Below are 20,606 nucleotides of genomic sequence, written 5' to 3'. Positions count from 1 at the left end.
TCACCACCACCATCGCCACAATCTTACTCGTGCTTTCAAGGACCGGTTTTAATGTCTGTTCTTTGGACTACCTTCCTGCAAATTCTCAGCAGAAAGCAGGCTCCCTACTCTGTGTACCCTTAACACTTTGTTCCCATGGGGTGAGTATGGATTCCAGGGAGAATGAGTGGGGCAAGGTGAACTGTGTCCACCACGTGGAGGTTGTTGACAAGAGCCTTCACAGCAAAGACCAGGCCCCCTGCCTGATGCCATCAGGACAGTGTTGGTTACCATGCAGTCCATCTCTGAGAGGTACTCCTGGTCTCCTCGTGAAGACAGGACGTGTTCATATAGAAGACACACGACAGGTACCCTCTCTTCCTTGGTGAACATGATATTAGCAGACCGTGTCGTTCTAGTTCATGGTACCGGAAGCATATTACCGGTGTATTTAAATTCATCCAGATTTAAGTGAGTACATCCTCTGTGCCCTGCACTGTGGAGGACACAGGTCTTCAGGCAGTTTGCAACTGACATGTTCCCAAAGAAGTTGCATGAAATACTTTACTTCCCATCCCCATGTTGGAATCATTGATGGCCCATAAGAGGTGCTACCCATGCTTTTGAATGAATCGATGAGTATTTTAGAATCTTGTAGAGAGAGATATCATGTTTTTACTCGATCACAAATGATATTTCCTAGCATTGAATAGTGAAACACAACCCAGACTTCCTTTAACGGAAGCCCCTGAGGGTTTCACTGAGGACTCAGTGTTGCTGTCTTCACGGTTCCCCTTGGGGGAGGTTGGGTAGGGCACAGGGTGGCAGTAGGCCCATTTATCAAAGGGGTGGCCCCCACCACTTGTTCGAGGCTTTTTGACCAGGATTCTGTGCTGTCTCTCAACCTCTGCATTTCGTAGTTGGACCCCCTTCACAGATGGCGCCCAGCAGGCTCACTGGCGGCCGTCTCAAAACCTTAGCCATTTTACTGATGGCTTCCAAAATGACAATGACCTCTATAGCTGTTCCCTTCCTAATACCCCTGATGGTTTCAGTATTCTGCGTATTGAAGATCAACCACATGAAACATTCATAAAATCATGAAGCTCTCAATAGGTAAGCCAATCAGGGGCTCTCCCTAGAGGACAAATTCGATTGACCCCTAAGAAGCGAGGTCCCCCCCACTTTTTCCCACCACCAACTCTAAGGTGTGAATGTAATTTGGTGGGAAAGCAATGGAAGGTTGAGGCAGAGGCAGGCTGGTTAGATTAGACTGTGATTTTCACGGAACTCTTTGTTAACAGCACGAATGAGGAGTTCGGGTGACTGATGTTGATGAGCTGGAGCCATTCAGTTCAGTTTTGTTTTCGATTCAGAAAAATTGTACTGACTTTTCCCCATGTGCTTAATGGTGGGCGATGAGAAAGACGCAGGGGGGTTCCTCCATGCTTCAGGTTTCCCGAGCCAGTGAGGATTCAGAGGGTCATCACCTGAGAAAATCATGGCGACAGCAGGAGCAGTGCCAGCATTTACGTCACTTGCCTGTGTGCCGGGCACTGTGCATATTTGTATACCTTATCTCATATCATCCTTGAACTGATGGAGACTGCGATTATTATTATTCCTGATTCGTGGATGAGGAGACGAGGCCCAGGGAGATTACTTCCCGCGCCTGTGTTTGCACAGCTGTGAAGTGGGGAGACCAGGATCCCAACCCGGGTGATCTGCCTCCAGGGTTGATGCCGTAAACTACGTCGTGCTGCTCCTGCTTCTACTGAGGGCAGCCGGGCCTGACTGGGTGCTGACTCCTCACAACTCTGTTGTGAAAGAGATGCTGTTGTCATCTCGATTTTAGAGACGAGGTAACACATGCCCAGAGAGGGCCGTGACCGACCGAGGCCACACGGTCCAGGGCAAGGGCAAGGTTTGAGTTCCCTTAGTTGACCTCATCAGTGTTCAGCCTGGGCACATTGTGCTATCCCCCCCGCCCCCCGCAGTAACTGTAACAACCATTGTCTTTGTGGGTTTTTTTTTTTTTAATATTTACTTATTATTTTTGAGAGACAAAGAGAACGCGAGTTGGGGAGGGGCAGAGAGAGAAAGGGACACAGAATCCCAAGCAGGCTCTGAGCTGACAGCGCAGAGCCCGATGTGGGGCTCAAAATCCACCAGCCACGAGATCATGATCTGAGCCGAAGTCGGACGTTTAGCCCCCTGAGCCACCCAGGCACCCCTTGTCTTTGTGTTTTGAAGAGAGTTGGCATGATCTCTTCTTTTGCAGAAATCCAGCCTCTTAGATCTGTTTTGCACTGCTGGTGGGAATGCAAACCAGTGCAGCCACTCTGGAAAACAGTATGGAGGTTCCTCAAAAACTTAAAAAGAGAACTACCCTATGTCCCAGCAATTGCACTACTAGGCATTTATCCACAGGATACAGGTGTGCTGTTTCAAAGGGACATATGCACCCCCATGTTTATAGCAGCACTATCCACAATAACCAAAGTATGGAAAGAGCCCAAATGGCCATCGATGGATGAATGGATAAAGAAGATGTGGTATACACACACACACACACACACACACACACACACACACACACACAATGGAGTATTACTTGGCAATCAAAAAGAATGAAATCTTGCCATTTGCAACTACATGGATGGAACTGGAGGGTATTATGCTAAGTGAAATTAGTCAGAGAAAGACAAATATCGTATGACTTCACTCATATGAGGACTCTAAGAGACAAAACAGATGAATATAAGGGAAGGGAAGCAAAAATAATAAAAAAAACAGGGAGGGGAACAAAATAGAAAAGACTCTTAAATATGGAGAACAAACAGAGGGTTCCTGGGGGGGTTGTGGGAGGGGGGATGGGCTAAATGGGTCAGGTGCATTAAGGAATCTACTCCTGAAGTCATTGTTGCACTAGATGCTAACTAACTTGAATGTAAATTACAAAAAAAAAAAAAAAAAAGAAAGAAAGAAATGCAGCCTCTTAGGTCTCTGCTGAGCCCTAGAGCAGGTATCCCCAGTGGTGGCCTGACCAGGACATCAAGAGAAGCCTCACAGCCCCCACCCCCTTACTTGCTGGAACCTTTCCAAGAGCCTGGGAGGGACCCTACAGTGGGGTCGTGTGTGTGTGTGTGTGTGTGTGTGTGTGTGTGTCAGAGAAAAGTAAATAAGATTTGTGTAAAATGTGAAGAAGAATTTTGTACTTTTTCTTAAAGAGCCCCCAACAGCCGATTGTATAAACCAGTGATTCCCAAAGTGTGAACCCTCTCGAAGTGGGGGCCAGCAATTTGCCCTGTATCTCAGGGGAATTCTATAGAACTGCACATTCTCAGCCTCCCATCCTGGGAGATTTAGCTTCAACTCTGAGTAGCAGCACCCTTCCCTGCAAGGTGAATTCTAAACCCCTGTAGCTAATTTTATACTGGTAACTTCAAATTCTGTGTCTTAAAGGGCACACCCAAATGGTAGCCTCAAGACCTCCACCTGGGGGGCTCCTGGGGGGGCTCAGCTGAGCCGTGCCGACAGCTCTGAGTTTGGAGCCTGCTTCAGATTCTGTGTCTCCCTCTCACTCTGTCTCTGTCCCTCCCCCACTTGTGTGCGTGCTCTCTCTCAAAAATAAAGAAACATTAAAAAAAATTTTTTTTAATTAAAAAAGAAAAAAAGACCTCCACCTGGATCCACACTTCGTCACGACTTTAAAATGTGCCTATTTCTTCCCCTAACACTGAGCTCGTTTCTGTCTGGGCAACTTGGTGTTTTACGCAAACTTTATGATATTTCTAAAATGTTTGAACTTGACAGGAAGCCACACGATCATACGGCTCACCCAGAGAGAAGGATTTGTCTATGCATCAGGAAGGTAACCTCAACGTTCAGTTCACCTGTTGTAGCAGCTCGGATTGCCCCGGGCTCGCAGGCAGGCTGTAGCCCGACACCCTCTGAAGTTCAAAGAGGCCCAGAGAGAGGGCTTCTGAGAGTTATGAGAGGTCTTCCTCAGCCTGTCGGGGAAAAGCAGGTAGCATGAGGGTAGCAACCTCCTCCAGCAAGACGTCCAGGCCTCCAGGTTGAACGCTCTGCGGGGCTCCGTCCAGGACGAGCTCCCATGGGATGCTGCCCCAGGCCGGAGGATTGCTCTCCAGAGCAGCAGGAGGTGGGCTGGAAGGATTGCAAAGCGGTGTTGTTGCCGTGTCCTTGGAGAGCTCTTTTCCCGTGGAAGAGGACCTGGGGCGGAGGAGGAGAAGCCACGGGGGGGGCGGGGGGGGGCCCCGCCCTGTGAAACAGGTACAATCCACCTACCAGCTTCCCTGGGTATTCACTACTCTATGGCCTCTTGGTCAGTTCTTAATACAAACACTTTTTATTTTTATTGAAATTGTTTTTAAAAATGTTTATTTTTGAGAGAGACAGAGTGCGAGTGGGAGAGGAGCAGAGAGAGGGGGCGACACAGAATCCCAAGCAGGCTCCAGGCTGGAGCTGTCAGCACAGAGCCCGACGCGGGGCTCGAACTCATGAATCATGAAGTCATGACCTGAGCTGAGGTTGGATGCTTAACCGACTGATTGAGCCACCCAGGCGCCCCTCACCAACACTTTTTAATTTTTTTTTTTTCTTGAGAATCTACTGTTCAGAGCTGTGTAGTAAGAGTTACCTTCAGGAATGTTCTGTGCAATACCTTTCTCTCATAGTGAAAACTAGATACCATGAAGATCTCAAATCAGAGGACACTTAATATATGTAGCCATTAAAATAACAGTTATTAAAATGATGATAGAGAAGATTGCTAAATGACAAAGCAGAGGAATGCTCATGATTGTTGGATTTTTTGTTAGTTTGTAAGAGTTTGCAAATTACTATGCCCAGTTCAATTCTGGTTTTTGTTTTGTTTTGTTTTTTTGTACATTTTGTATAAAGAATGAACAGTGGAGGGGTGCCTGGGTGGCTCAGTTGGTTGAGCCTACAACTTCGGCTCAGGTCATGATCTCACTGTTCGTGAGTTTGAGCCCCGCATTGTGCTCTGTGCTGACAGCTCGGACCCTGGAGCCTGTTTCTGATTCTGTGTCTCCCTCTCTCTCTCTGCCCCTCCCCCACTTGTGCTCTGTCTTTCTCTCTCTCTCTCTCAAGAATAAGTAAACACTAAAAACAAAGAATGAACAGTGGAAATGTACACCCCAAAATGTTAACACAGTTATCTTTTAAACATGGTGGAATATTTGGTGCTTATTTGTGTGTGTGTGTGTGTGTGTGTGTGTGTGTGTGTGTGTGTTTTACTTTCTTCAAAATAATGTACATTGAATGACTTCTACTTTGTCATCACAGAAAAGAAATGCTCAACTAGCTAATTGGATGGGAAGTACCAGTTGTTAAAACAGCATGGCCATTTTAATGCTGCTGGATTTAAGCAAGACTCTTCAGTGTGTGTCAGTCGAGAGACTGAGTGTATAAATCGGCAATGGCCAGACCATGAATAAAATAGACCTCTGACCCGCAACCTGCAGCAACAAATCCGGGCAACTAAGTCAACCGCTGTACCAACGGGCTGTGAATAGTCAGGACTTGATCAGTAACTGACACCTTCCCTAATTTTTGTCCCTGCTTCCAGTTGAGGGCCAAGCGGAGAAAGCCAGATACGCTTCCCTAACCAATGACATAGGATGTCCGCCTTCTAGCTAGCCTGTGTCCAGCGTCCCCATCACCAGTGCCTCCAATGAGGCCACACCTGAAACCTTCCCTTTCCCCACCGCGGCACACGTGTTCTGTTCTGTCTGCCTTTGAATCTCTGCCAAGCGCCCGTGATTGTCGCTGGCTCCCTTGAACTCAAAAGAGAGAGCTTCTGCTTGTTCTCATGTGGGTGGTCTCTGTTTATTTCCACACAAATTTGGCCTTTTGGAAAAACATGTGCGTTAAAAAAAATTATTCACTCTATGTGTAGCATTATGCTATCACTACTACAAAAAAAAAAAAAAAACCAATTCCTCCTTGTACAGAAATTTTTTTTTTTAATTTTTTTTTTCAACGTTTATTTATTTTTGGGACAGAGAGAGACAGAGCATGAATGGGGGAGGGGCAGAGAGAGAGGGAGACACAGAATCGGAAACAGGCTCCAGGCTCCGAGCCGTCAGCCCAGAGCCTGACGCGGGGCTCGAACTCACGGACCGCGAGATCGTGACCTGGCTGAAGTCGGACGCTTAACCGACTGCGCCACCCAGGCGCCCCGTACAGAAATTTTTGAATCTCAAGCCAGTCACTAAATCCGAACGGTCCAGGATTATTTGGAGAGATGAGGGTCCAGCTCATGGGGAATGAAATAAACACTGAGTCTGAGATTATTATTATTAAGATTTCCAGGTAGGGAAAAGTAAGTAACGTCAGGAGTAGAGAGATCGCTGCTTTTTGCTCTTCCGTGGGATTCTAACGTTCCCTACCTACTTGCCAAGTCTCATTACCTTGTCCCTCTAGGATGAAATCAGCTTACAGAAAAATTAAGTTTGATTTAGTGGCAAACCGGTATTTTCTACTGTGCAAATTGTGTAAGTGATCAAACTTGGATGGGTCAAACTTCATTATTCATACGAGTTACTAAGTCTTGTAGACAGTTTTCATCTGAGAGAAAGCTAGAGCTAACTTCAGAACCTTTACATGAGAAGAACGCCAAACAATTTGGAAAAATGTGTTGAAATCCTGCAGAAAGGACTGAGATGCTGTGTGAATATGAATGAGGGATTCTGGTTATCTAACAGGTTTTCAGAAGACATCTGTGGTGAAATACCCTGATATGAATAAAACAAGGGTAATTTGATTCCTGTGTTAACGGGCATGCGTAGGTGGGGGTGGGGTGACAGGGAGAAAAGTCACAAATCTAAGCCACCGAAGAGAAATGATGCTTCCATATTAATGCCAAGCAATTGTCTTGTGTTTTCAAAGTCAGACAATGAAGGTATCACATATGTCATTGATTCAGATGGCTACTTTGTATATGGTGGGTCCTTAATACATGTGTAACAAATGTATTAATTCAGTACAATAATCTGGAGATCAAATGGGATTATACAAGGTCAGAAAGGCTTCCCCAAATTCAAGCTGACCAATAAAATTTGCTGACTTTTTTAGGTGTGGGCAGTTTTGCATTATGAGTGACCATTGCATGCTTTTGCCATACCCTTGGGTAAGTGCTTGCAAGTTCAGAACTGGGTGAAATAGAAATGCATTAGACAAGAACAGTGGTGACTTATGGTTTTTTTTTTTTTTCCCACCAAATTTAAATGTTTGGCAAAGACTTTGTTGACTTGAAGGCTTAAGACTTAAATCATTAAGCAGTCAAGGATGGAAGAAGTTGGCTTTGTTGTCACAGAGAATGCTATAGATGGACTAGAGGTACTCCTGTCCTTACAGTACTGAATCAGAAAGGCTATATTCAAAAAATGTTTTTTATATTTGTTCATTTTTTTAAGAGACAGAGAGTGAGAGAGCAGGGCAGGGACAGAGAGAGAGACACACACACAGAACCTGAAACAGGCTCCAGGCTCTGAGCTGTCAGCACAGAGCCCGATGTGGGGCTCGAACTCATAACCCTGAGATCACGTCTGGAGCAGAAGTCAGCCGCTTAACCGACTGAGCCACCCAGGCACCCCAGGGTGTATTTAAAGTAGGGCCAGTTTCATAGGTAACTGGGGTGGTGTCATCATATGGATTTATTGAAAGGTCCGCCTTACCTATGACAAGGTACTAATCTTACCCACCTTCTTTGACAGCTATCCATGCTTATCTAAGCAATTGTAGTGTTTGCTTTTAGAGGGTCAAGCAATGATGGCCAATAGTTTCCATCCGAAAGAAGTGGTTACTTGGAATCCTGTATTTAGATTTGTAAGGTTGCACCTGGGTTTAGAGGGAACAAATGTAGGATTGTCAGACAGGACCTGGGAAGGGTTGTCTTGGATCTAAGACTTTATTTTCAGAAGCCACTGTAACAATATTTACACTGTAGCTCTTACTTTAACCATTTAACTGTTTTAGTAGCTACAGATTAGTAGGGTCTACACAGGCTAGGCATGTGTGGACAGGATTGGGAGAACAGATCCCATTGCTGGACACTGCCCAAATGAGGAAGACTGGTCTGGTTTGAGGTCCTGCAGTCGGGAAGACGGGGTGCCCGGTCAACTGTCAGGAGGTAGGAAAGCACTTGGAAGGAATAGCAGACAGGCAGAGGGAGACAGAGTCTGTGGGAGGCAAGTGCCGATCAGAGAACTCACATGGCCATTTTATTTTTCCAGCCCTGATTTCATCACCTTCTCTGGCAACCGAGGCTGAAATTCTCAGGCTTCCCACTTCAAGGAGGGCAATGCTTTCCACCTTTCTTCCGACTCTGAAACTTCTTATTTTCCATTGTTCTCAATGCAGTCAGACTGGATGTTTCTTTGTAGCTCTTAAAGGAACAAAGAAATATCTGGGTAACGAAAACTAGATGCAGGTCTCTGGGAGGTAAGACAGTGTGGATATCATTCTGGGAACTGCTAAAGGCAGAATGGTATGTATTGATTTTCAACTAGAATTAGGTGGGTAAGATCGTCTTTCAAAGTTGGCTAAAAAAATGAACTTGTCCTTTCTAAGGTCTAATTAAGATCCTCTGTCAGAAAACATAAAAAGAACTGTATATAATATCACTGGGGACAATGCAAACCATTGGCTCCTTTTGCATTTAATAAGATGTCATGATAAAAAGAAGTTAGCTTTTTTTTTTTTTTCTAAACCAAGGAATTGGAAAATAGAAAAGAAGCTCTTCTCATTAGATTATATCTGAGTAACCCTCTTGGTCTGATATTTGCAACATATTTGGCATAAAATTCATGGATCAATATGGGTTCTGAGGCAGGAGGTTACCTTTCATGTTGATGAGATTCAGGTTCCCTTCCGCTATCACGTTATTAATGGACGTTATTTGCTCATCAACCATTATGTAGAAAAGTTTCTAATCTAGAAAAGTTAGAAGAAAGAGCATATTAAGAAAGACTTCTGGGTTAAACTTTTTCTCCATTTTCCCCTTTTCCCCCAAATGAAAGAAAACTGGACCAACAAATGGTTCTTGGCTACATATGGATGCAATATGGGTCCAAGAATGCTTGATGACAGAAAGCAGAGTTGTAATCTATTCCAAATGGACCATCATCTGGATATTTGAAATGTCATGCTGTAAACAGTGTTCCCTTGTCTTATAGGATGTTATGTAGGGTTTAATGCAGATGAAAGCATAAATTTATATCATGAAGTAAAGTATAAAATGAATGTTAACCTCCTAAGTACTTCTTTTTTTCAATGTCAGTTTCTGTTAACTGCCTGTCTTCTTCTAGCAGTGCACCTCCCATCTTTAATCCTTTGGCCATTTGATGACCCCCATCATTTCTCTCTCTCCCTTCCAGAAAGGGGTAAGAAATTTAGAATTCAAAGGAATTTTGGAACTCGTTTTTATAAGCCTTATTTTGTAAATCAGTTCAACCTTATTTTGTAAATCAGAAAACTAAGATCTAGGGAAGCTATATAGTCCCACAGCTCGGTAGGTAAGCAGATGATCCAGGAATTTACAGACTCCTAGGGTGGGATAATTTGCATGGTGTTATGTTGCCTTTCGGTAAATACCTGTCTGATCCTATAATGTTTCCATCCCTAGCAGAGGACTGATTTCATCAGCTTGTCCTCATAACCACCATAGGTGTTCAGAATTAGCTACTTGATTATGTGGATGTTATTCATTCAATTTTCATTCATTCACTCATTCATTTAGATAATACTTATTTTCCTCAAGCTTTTATTGTAAAGATATACATACTCAGTGCGCAGAGCACCAGCAGCCTCAAAATTCACATAAAGGAGCAAAATTCTCCTTTCCTCCACCACATCCACTTCCCAGAAATGTTCCTTATGAGAGCACACTGTATATCCTTTCAGACATGTTTTTGATGCATAAAAATGTTATAGTACATAATATATATATGCACGTATTAAAAATGGGAGCATACTATACATGTTTTCTGCAACTTTCCTTTTTAACTTTTCTCACATAATAATGCCATGAACACTTTATCATATCATAGTTAATTTGCTCCTGTGATCAGTGCATGTGTACATGTTATGTATATTTTTATCTATGTAGCAATCCACAGCTTGTATGCTATGGGAGGTTATCTTACCATTCCTCTGTTGATGGGCATTTTATGTAGATCCCAATTTTTATCGTGGAAGGCAATGCTACAAGGAATATCTGTTTTTGCATTTCTGCCAACACATCTGTAGGATGCATTCCTAGAAGGGGAATTTCTGGGTCCTTCAATGTATATTTATTGCGTAACTATCGTGTGCAAAGCGCCGTAGGTGATAGGATGCAATCTTTGAAGAAGAGATGGTTCCTCTTCTCATGAAGCTTGTGGTTCAGGTAGCAAGAAGTATACACAAACAATGGATTTCAAGTAGAAAATCATGAGGGCTGTTTAGAAAACTTGGTGGCTCTGCCATGGGAGGATAAAAACACTTTCTAACCCAGCCTGTGCGAAGTAACAGTTATCTGGAGATGGGAGTCTCAGTGGAAATGCATTGAAAATTTCTGAACAAGATTGCTAGGATGAGTTGAAATGTGGGAATGTGGAAGGTGACTTGTGTCTTGTGAGAGCCGCACAAATGTCCAGGAAATGTAATTGTTGGTGTTGAACTTGGAGGAAGTATCGATATTGGTGAGGGCGAGAATTGTTGCTATCCATTTGATGATACAAGACTGAAAGGACTTTTGTTTCCAAGATCTTTTCTCATTGTTTGATGGAGCAAAGTTTTATTTTGACTCAAGGCTAACTTGCTGTGGGTTTTGGCTTTACACATGAGTGGGGTCAGCTACAGGGAGCCTCTTCTTGAATCCGGACCATTTTGGTAAATCACACATTCGTCTTCAGTGTAGCTAGAGTTTAAGAACGAGCGCTTGTATTTTTTTTTTTTCTTTTTTCATTTACAAACCCAATCCGGTTTTCCTAGGGAAGCTTCTCTTGAACCTTCAGCAGCTGTAGTCAAGACATCAGTGCTCATCAGAATCTTACAATAGGATGCAGATTTATGGGTTTTAAAAATCGATTCAAGCATGACATTATTCTTATTATCATTTAAATATTTACTCATTTATTTTGAGAGAAAATGAGAGAGAGAGAGAGAGAGAGAGCAGGGGAGGGACAGAGAGAGAGGGAGAGAGAGAATCCCAAGCAGGCTCTGTGCTGTCAGCGCAGAGCCTGACGTGGGGCTCCATCTCACGGCCCGTGAGATCATGACCGGAGCAGAAATCACGAGATGGATGCTTTACCGACAGAGCCACCCATGTGCCCCCAAGCATAAAATTATTTAAGTGGAGATGTAGATCATAAGCCTTGTGCTCTAACGCGTTCATCTTTCCAGTGAGGAATTTGGTGGGAAAAAATTCAGTACGATATTTGACAGAAATTCCTCCAGCCACATCTTAGAATCCTTTTAGCTTCATGGCCTTGAAGTTACCTCACCTAATGCATAATACAAGCTCAGCCCCCACTTGTAACACTCAGCAAGTTCAAAGTACCCATCAACACGCAGTGAAAACCCACAGGACAGAGGGGAAGGTAATCAAATACTGGAGAAACTAACCCTAGGCAGAATCAGTGGCAATTTTCAGAAGAAAAATTGGGGAGACCTTAAAATATTTTGATCATGCAAAGCGTTTTTCAACTCCTGATAAGAGAGAGCAACGCATTAAGTCGCTGGCAGTTGGAGAAGGAGTCAGATTCTGGTCCTTCCATTGCAAGGTACCCGGCAGAACAGAGCGTTTTCCATTCTGAGGGATGCAAAGCAGCCAGCGGTGTTTAAATGCTCCCTCTGGTCTGGGATGTCTTCATCAGGCAGTCGGGAGGCCTCCCCAGGAGCCCTTCAGGCCTGGGTGTCCAAAGAGCTTCTTCAGGAAGCACCATGAGCTGATCTTGCAAGGGTCCCCATGGCCTATTGTGAGTCATGTCAGGCCCCAGAGCCTGCATCCCACAAGCAAGAAGCAGCAGGGGAAAAACAATTTTGGCTTTTGCAGGTGTCGGACCGCAAAGAAAGAACGGTTGGTACAAGAGGCAACACCCCCTTTTAAAAAGTCAGCTTGGGTGATTGAAATCCAGGCTAGGAGTTTTCAGATAAAAAGGATTTTAGTAGTGATGACCACTCCTATAGAGAAACCCTCTGGAAACGGAACAGTTAACTTGTCAGAAATATACAAAAAAAAAAAAAAAAAGAAAGAAAAAAGAAAGAAAAAAGGATGTGGTTGGTTTTATTTTTTCTTTTTAAGTTTATTTATTTACTTTAAGAAAGACAGAGAGTGTAAGTTGGGGGAGGGACAGTGAGGGGGACACAGAGGGTCCAAAGTGAGCTCCATGCTAACAGCAGAGAGTCCAATGTGGGGGCTCAAACCCACAAAGTGTGAGATCATGACCTGAGCTGAAGTCAGACCTTCAACCAACTGAGTCACCCAGGCGGCCTGATGTGGTTGGTTTTCAACTAGATTTTACCTATTATATTATACTGGAACATACTCTAGAGGTTTCTTTAAATTGTGATTTCTTTTTATTTTTTTTTAAGTTTATTTATTTATTTTGAGAGACTGAAAGCGAGAGCGAGAGAGAGGGAACCAGTGGGATAAGGAGAGAGAGAGGGAGAGAGAGAGAATCCCAAGCAGGCCTGCACTGTCAGCATGGAGCCCAACGCAGGGCTCGAATCCACAAACCATGATGAGATCATGACCTGAGCCAAAATCAAGAGTCAGATGCTTAACCATCTGAGCCACCCGGGTGCCCCTAAGTTGTAATTTCTTTATTATTAAAACTAGTAACCGAATCTAGGGTGCCTGGCTGCCTCAGTCAGTAGAGCACGTGACTCTTGATCTCAGGGTCATGAGTTCAAACCCCACGTTGGGCATGGAGCCCACTTTAAAGAATAAGCCAACAAACTAGTAGCTGAATCTAGTTGGTGTGGTCGTGGGTTAGGACACTGTGGGTTCAGAACCAAGGAGAACCTGGTTTCAGTCTCACTTCCATCCCCACCATATTTAAAACCAGGCACAGATCACTTCACTGTTCTGTGCCTCAGTTTCCTCATCTGTAAAATGAGATCCATAATAGAATCTCTCACATAGGTTAATAGGAGTAATAAATGAGCTGCTTTCTAGGATGTACTTAGGACAGTGCTCAAAAACGACTAATTGTCACAACGAACACTAGTCATAATTCGTGTTGTGGTTTAAATATCAATTACCATTAAAATATTACTGAGTATTAATTGTGTTCCAGAATTAGCAAGCTTTTAAGCCAATATGACTAATTATTGTTGGGTTTTAATAAACTTCACATATTCACAAAATAAGATTTAATTCTTACTCAGGTCAATTCGTCGCCATTATATATACCAATAGATCGCCGACTTTAAAAGTAATTTAATTTAATACCTACATCATTCAACATCTCTCTGATGATGAAGATGATGAAGAGCCTGGCTTTTGTTAAGCACCAAATAAATACAAATTATTTTTAGTATCATAAACACATGCTTATCTAGTCTGACTGCCTTTGGAGTTCCCTGTGTTAAGATGTTGCTTACAAGTGTCTATAAGCCAGTTATCATGTGCCTGCTTTGTCTACACATGTTTATTTTGAGGACAGGGATTGTGTCTTCAGCACCTGAAGAGATAATGGCTCCTGGTGGGCATGAAGCATCTAGCATAGTATTTGGCACATAGCAGGTTCTTAGGCAATTGAATTCCCTTTACTGTGAAGCTGTGTTGTTGACTCATTGGATTCCCCTTCCATTGGGGAATGTGGTGCTCTACAGTCTCCATTAGTTTTGTGTCACCCTAGGACTTTCCTTGTACGTTTTATTCCTTCTCGTTAAGAAATTCAGGATTCTTGGAAGTCAGGGGACAACACAATAGCATCAGGCTGGCAAAAGCTATATCTACCAATGGCCTCATGGTGGTTGGGGACACAAAAATGCAAGAGTTTTGAGGCAGCAGGCACCGCCAGGCAGCCGAGGTGGATGCTGGGGCAGACTTTTAATTGTTTATTGTTGCATCTCAGATTTACCAGGTCTGTTAATTAAAAATGTAAATTAATTAATAGTTCATCATGGCACACTAACAGGAAAGGAGGGAGGTGGAAAATGTAGAGATGTTGAGGAAAAGGATGCTTTGTTTTAGAGAGGGAGTTGGATTAGTTTAACTGATCCTTGGGCACTATTCCAAATCATAGAGCGAAAGGGGGGTTGTTGACAGTCCAAGTTTGATAAGTATACTTGGCATTAATGGCATTAGGAACTAAAGGAAATTAAGGGAAATTAAGGTAAAAAGGAAAGCTAGACAGTGCCCAGTAGGAGTTGGGTATAGCCAAACCCCAATGACTGGGGTGGCCAGGAGAGGATGTGGAAGTCACTGTACGGGACTTCCAGACTCTCTTAGTCTGCAGTCACCCCATTGGGGGACCAACACGTGGCAGAGTAGAGGAGGAGGAGGTGAACCATCACACGCACCCCACCCTGCACAGGCGGACCAGCCACTTTTCTCCCATCTAGGGCCCTGCCTTGTTAGCACCAGCCCAACCATCGGGACGTTTAGCTGGACTCTGACAACAGAGATGGGAAAGTGTACCCGTGGGTTAGGGGAATCCGAGTGGGATGGTAGAGAAGAAAGGGAAGGGGAGTAGAAAACAGAAGGAAAGCTTTTCCTTCCCAGGGACCAGGAAACAGCTCAGAACCTGGCTGACTATACCTTAAATTTCCTTCCTTCCTTGATTGGCCACATTACCAAAGAAAGAAAGCACAACAATGTCTTCCTTCCTTTCGTGGTCTGAATGCTTATTTAAAGAACACGGCTTCCCATTTCCTGCTGTAGCACCAGAGCCTGGTCTCTTGATTTCGTTTTCCTCTGGGACCCTCTTTCTCTCTGCTGAGTGTCTCCACACACTCCCCTGCCTCTTCCAGCCCCCTCTGCTTCCTGCCCCTGCGGCCGCCTTCATCCCCTGCCCAGCTCCAGAGGAAGAAAGGCTCCTGTCACTGTGAAGTCTAAGAGGACCACCCAGCAGGTTTTTCTTTTCTTTCTTTCTTTTTCTTTTTCTTTTTCTTTTTCTTCCTTTCTTTCTTTCTTTCTTTCTTTCTTTCTTTCTTTCTTTCTTCTTTCTTTCTTTCTTTCTTTCTTTTAGCTTCAAGAGTGCCTCTTGACACTCTTCAAGAAGCCAGTCTCTCTGGCCTTGGTTAAGAGCGGGCAAGGGCTTTGGGAGATAGAGCGGAGAATGAGGACAGGAACAGTGACAGTTGTGGCAAAGCCCACAAGTGCCAGCAGGAGGGAAATGTTAGTCTGCCATTTCTGGGAGCTGCAGAGCATATGGGGAGCCTGGAATTGTTGTCAGCAGCCCAGATCAGGGCTGTGCCATCCTGGCAGCTTCCCTGGGGCTTTAAGAAAGCGTTTCCGTGAGCTCCCTTACCTGTGGTTGTCAGAGGAAATGGTCCTATGTTGTTTTTCATATCCTTCGATCTGTTCATCTGGGTATCATTATTAAAGGCTGCATTGTACTCCACGGTGTGGATGCACCGTACAATTTATCTAACAGAATCCTGACTTTAGGACATTTGGTTTGTTTCCATTTTTAAGAACTGATGCTAAACAATGCTATCACGAATAACCTTTTAATATACATTTGTTAGCAGTGTAATTGTTAAATCAAAGAACACATCTATTTCTAAAACTTTCGGTATGTAAGGCCAACCTGGTCTCTAGAAAATGTAAGCCAATGATTATATCCTTCAGCTATGTGATATGAGCACAGTTATCTCATTTATACATGTCATTAGATGTGCACTTATGTTTTAGCTCTGGAAATATTCTGAAAGATAAACACTATAATGTTGAGAATGGTTATTTCTGGATACTAGCGTTTTAGGAATATTTGGGGGTGGGGAGTGAGGGAGGTTGACATTATTTTCTCTTTTTCTGTAATGAACATTTTCTGGTTTTGTATTTAAAAACTTAAATGCTATCGTTCTCTCTAAGACTGGATGTCTTTAAGAGAAAATAATATCATAATGAATCTTAATTAATTGATTCTTAAATAAGAATTTTTTTTCCTTGTAGACTGATTGACTGTCAGGACTGGAAGGGAACCTGAAATTCAGCTGGTCTAACTACATTGTGTACTTACTGGTGTGGAAATTGAGTCTCCAGGAGATGGCCTGAATTGCTTCTATTCACAGAGCTACTCTAGGGCAAATCCAGACGCTGGAGTCCAAGAACATTCTTGACTGCCTGTTTATTAAAGCATTGTTCTACACTCTTCCTCCAGCTTTTAAAAAAGGAAAATCTAATTTGCTTTTATTTATTTCCCCTTTATTTTAAAATTATTCATACTAGCTAATGATTAGTTTACCAAAGCATGGCTCCAATATTTTTGGAGCTCCAGAACAGAGTTCTTAGCTTTGCCTAAAGGAAGGCTCAGTGGGTGAAGTATCTGACTTTTGATCTCAGCTCAAGTCTTGATCTCAGGGTCATGAGTTCAACCCCACATTGGGCTCAAAGCCCACTTAAAAAAAACCAAAAAACACAAAAACAATAGATAATAAGAGCTATAAGAAGAACACGAATGAAGGCTCGGAAGACAGACTGGTGCTGCTTTTTTTCTTTGCCTTTTTAAAAATTGCTTTTTAATTTTCCAGTATCTTTCCTGTTCTTTGTCACTTGTCTGTAAGTTGAAAAAAAAAAAAAGCTTCAAATTGCCCACACAGGACAGTCATTCCGGACCACAGAAAACTATCTTTACGTCTTCAGAATGTCCAAATGAGCTCTCTACCATTTAATGGGGATGGGAGTGGGGTAAATTGCTGCATCCCAGGAGGCCAGATGTGTGAGCAGAGGAATTCTGCTAACTGGCAATACTATATGACACGTGGAGCCTTCACTCTCTTTAAAGAATTTTGATAAGAGATGTTAAAAATGGAAGGCACACAGATACTAAATTCTGTAGCGCGTGGAGTTGCTAACCATTTGGGAAGTCGACGCCCCTACACCGCGCTCTATTTTCACGCAAACTCTAAAAGCAACATGTGGGTTTATTGTACTTGCTGTACTTCCATTTCATCAAGAAGTACAGCGGGATCCTGGAAATACAAGGGCTTCCTCTTGATGCGTCGTTAGCTGAGCTGTGAGAGGCCAGGCCACTGAGCATTTGACTTGAGTTCAATTCACCTATGACCTCCGAGGAATCCTGACTTTAGATGAGGAGGGTGGGTCTGAGGATTGCTGTGACTTTTCCCAACATGGTGCACAGCCGACCTGGTAATGGGACAGGTTGAATTTGGACGGGTATTGGTCTTTGCCTCTCTGCTTACACACACACACACACACACACACACACACACACACACACACACTTTACATAATAAATAATATAATGAAATATAAATGGCATAATAAAAATCGATTAAAAATAGAGAGAGAGAGAGAGAGAGAGAGGTTTTCTCTCTATATGGAGAGCTTCTCTTTATATAGTAGCTTCCTGAAAATCAACGTACTGCAATACAATAGGAGGAAAAATACTCAGTGAAATCTTTCCTTTCTTGTAGTTGATGCAGGTTGGAAAATAACACTACTTAGATTAAGAAAAATAAACATGGTCATTTTTTGGAAAAATAAGCAGGAGCTCTCCTGGACCCTTAGATAGGAAAACTCCCCATCCTAGCCCCCACTTGCTTTTGTTCATCATCCTGTGTCTGATTGCATGTTATCACCTTCAAGAGAACAGCTGGGTCACCGTGAAAGGGTGTTAATCTCCCAGTGGCTTCCCTAACACCTTATTGACAGCTCAAGTCAGGGTGGCCTACTTTGGCTTTGGTGAATCCGACTTGTCAAAATTCCTTTTCAACTTTATATTCATTTAAAAAAAAAAAAAAAAGATGGCCCCTACAATTTCCCCAGGAAGATCTGTAATGATAACTATTCCGCATGACCTAGCAGCGTTGCGGGAGAGTGCTCCCATTCCTGGGAGGCATACAGCACGGAAGTCAACTCCTACCTGCATATATCAGCGGAGCCTGGGGGTCTGTCTTTAGAAAGAAGCGAATGTACAACTAATGAGTTACAGACAGTCCCATGCATCGCACAGAGGAGCTCCGGTTCTCCGCTGGTTTGAAGATTTGAGCATTATTTCCTGTGATTTTTAGCTGCAGTGGAATGAGTGCCGTCAGTTCCGGATTCTCTCTGGTACAGCTGCCGGGACTTCAGCCTGCCCTAGATTGGGCCTGCCCTGGATCAGAACCGATCAATCTATCAGCAAAACCTGATTGTCCACTCATTTGATGAACCTTTGGGGTAAACAATTATGCTGAACTAGTAGGGAGGCTTGGGGATGCAGGACAGCGCCCTGTTCTTGAGATCACCCAGAGGGGACACAGCTGTATGGAGAGCTGACCCATGAGTCAGTGGGTGATTAGCTAAGATCTAGCTAAGACCCCTCAGGAGAGAGGCATATGATGAGGAATGCTATAAGGGAATGTCTGATGAGGGAAAACCGTTTGAACCTGGCCTTGAAAGACCAACCATGGGATGAGAACATTAGGCAAAGCATGAAGATTTAGGATGCAAAACCTTAACACACGCCAGGGAAGGTAGGTAGGGTGACCAGCTGTCTTGGTTGGCCTGGTAAGTGAGCAGGTTCCTGGGGCTTGAGGTTTCAGTGCTAAAACCAGCAAAGTCCCGGGAAAGCTGGGACAAATTGGTTATCCTACAGGAAAGCCAGAATGAAAAGGAGGGTTGTGGCCGGACTGGAGAGTCATGGTCCCAGTTCAGTGGGAGATGCTGCTGGTTTAGGTAAAGCACCACATGGAGCTTACAATCTAGCCAATGAAGTAAGACTACCAAGGACAGAACAGTTTTAGCATTACAAAAGGATATTTGACACTGAGTGGACTTAGTGTGAATTTGTGCTTTGCACACAGTTAAGGGCATGGGCCAGGTACTAACTGGGTAGCTAGAATGAATTACGGACAAGGTAAGGAGGAGGTCCATAGGGTTTAGCTGAGACCTCAAAGTAGGGACAGGCAGATAGCGGCATGGTAGATAGGAAGAAATAACTTGAGTTTAGGCTTGGGGTTGAGGCAAATTATAGTGTGGGTAGAAGATTACCTACTACCTATTAGAAGAGAAACTGTTCCTGCCAAATAATAATGCAGGGACATGATTAAGCAGGGCTGAGGGGTCTATATGGAAGCTTGAGGCATTTTAAGAGGCCAGCATTTCCAGGAGGATGTTGTCCAGGTGACTAGGCTCCTGAGGGTCTCAGGAAGGCAATGGGTTCCATGAGGTATCCAAGCTGGGAAACACCACATGCTGTCTCTCCTTAGTGGAGAGTCATGCTGAATAGTAACATACTTCAGGCTTGGAGAAGTTCTGCAATAATGAAACAGAGCAAATCACCCTTTCTAACACAAGAGGCCACTAACCCTCTTTGGGGACGGGGTCAAGACTAGAAGGCAGGGATTTAATAATATTTTGTGGACAAAAGATTCTTTGGAAAGACTTTGAGGCGCTTTACTACAGATATGAATGAGTCACTTTTTTTAAAGCTAAAGTGATGCTATTAATGCATTTCAGGAAGCTTGCCCTACCAACGATTGCAAAAAAGATCTGAAGAGGTACTATGGCAGCAAGAACTATAGAGGGACAGGTAGACCCGAGGTCAGATTTGCTGCTCACTCACTGTCAGAAGCCTCATGGGTTTGTATGGTTCAATTAAATTTTGGTTTGAAAGATCTTGGCACGAAGCCTACCACATGGCAAACACTATATGGAAGCTATTGTTATAATTTTCATTTTTGGAGTGATAAATTGGAGCAGAAAGGTCAAACAATCAGTTTAGACTTTCCCAGAGTTGTCTTGCCTTCCTTCCCCAGACAAAATCCCTCATGCTAACAGTCTCGGGGTGCCATCTTACCTTCCCCGATGAGTGAACTGTTAAAAGACTAAGTAAGCGGCTCCCAGCAGTGGCAGAGCCCAGCAATATGCAGCCTGTTGTCTGTCAGACGATACAGTCGCAGTCCCAGTGAGGGGCCCAGCATGCACACCCCAGGAGAGAAAGTCTTGCTGCATGTGATATGGAAGATGCTGAAGAGGTGAGGGAAGCACCATATGCTGCTGGGCCTTTGTGTGTGTGTGTGTGTGTGTGTGTGTGTGTGTGTGTGTGTGTATGTGGGGTAGGGGGAGAGATAAATAACAGCAGAAGCCTGGCACAAGGCTCCAGCTGGAACACCCACCAAGATCTCTCAGGTCCTCCAATGGCGTTCTCCTGGACACATGCACATGGCTTTCTTCTTCATTATGGAATAAAAGAATGTTCTTAATTTTGGAACAAAGGAACAGTAGCAAAACATGCTCAGCCAAAACTAAAGTAAGGAGAGAGGGACAGGAGAAGACCCATATGCCCATGTTCATCCAAAGAAGCTATACTCCCTTTTGAAATTGGGGAGAAGCCATGCCGTACTGTGTGGCCAACTGTTGCCTACCAGGTCACTGTGCATCTCCTGATTTCTTTACCTGGATCCTGAAAAGTGCC

The 20,606-nt window shown here is 43.8% G+C and overlaps 1 long non-coding RNA gene across 3 annotated transcripts in view; it reads left to right on the top strand.

Moving 5' to 3' along the window:
- Window positions 1-16,363, top strand: part of LOC121042472 (uncharacterized) — a 44,836-nt gene extending 28,473 nt beyond the window's left edge. For 2 of the 3 annotated variants that reach the window (XR_005796244.1, XR_005796243.1), the window contains 2 exons: window positions 7,102-7,156; window positions 16,139-16,363. This is a non-coding gene — a long non-coding RNA (uncharacterized LOC121042472). The remainder of the gene's footprint in view (window positions 1-7,101; window positions 7,157-16,138) is intronic. The other variant, XR_005796245.1, reaches the window with a different exon arrangement.
- The last annotated feature ends 4,243 nt before the right edge of the window (window positions 16,364-20,606 follow it).

This window comes from Herpailurus yagouaroundi, unplaced genomic scaffold (genome assembly GCF_014898765.1).
Source record: "Herpailurus yagouaroundi ecotype Mexico unplaced genomic scaffold, PumYag 185, whole genome shotgun sequence".
Classification (NCBI taxonomy): Eukaryota; Metazoa; Chordata; class Mammalia; order Carnivora; family Felidae; genus Herpailurus; species Herpailurus yagouaroundi.
The sequence above is the reverse complement of the archived record's forward strand: the minus strand, read 5'-3'. Positions and strand labels throughout refer to the sequence as shown.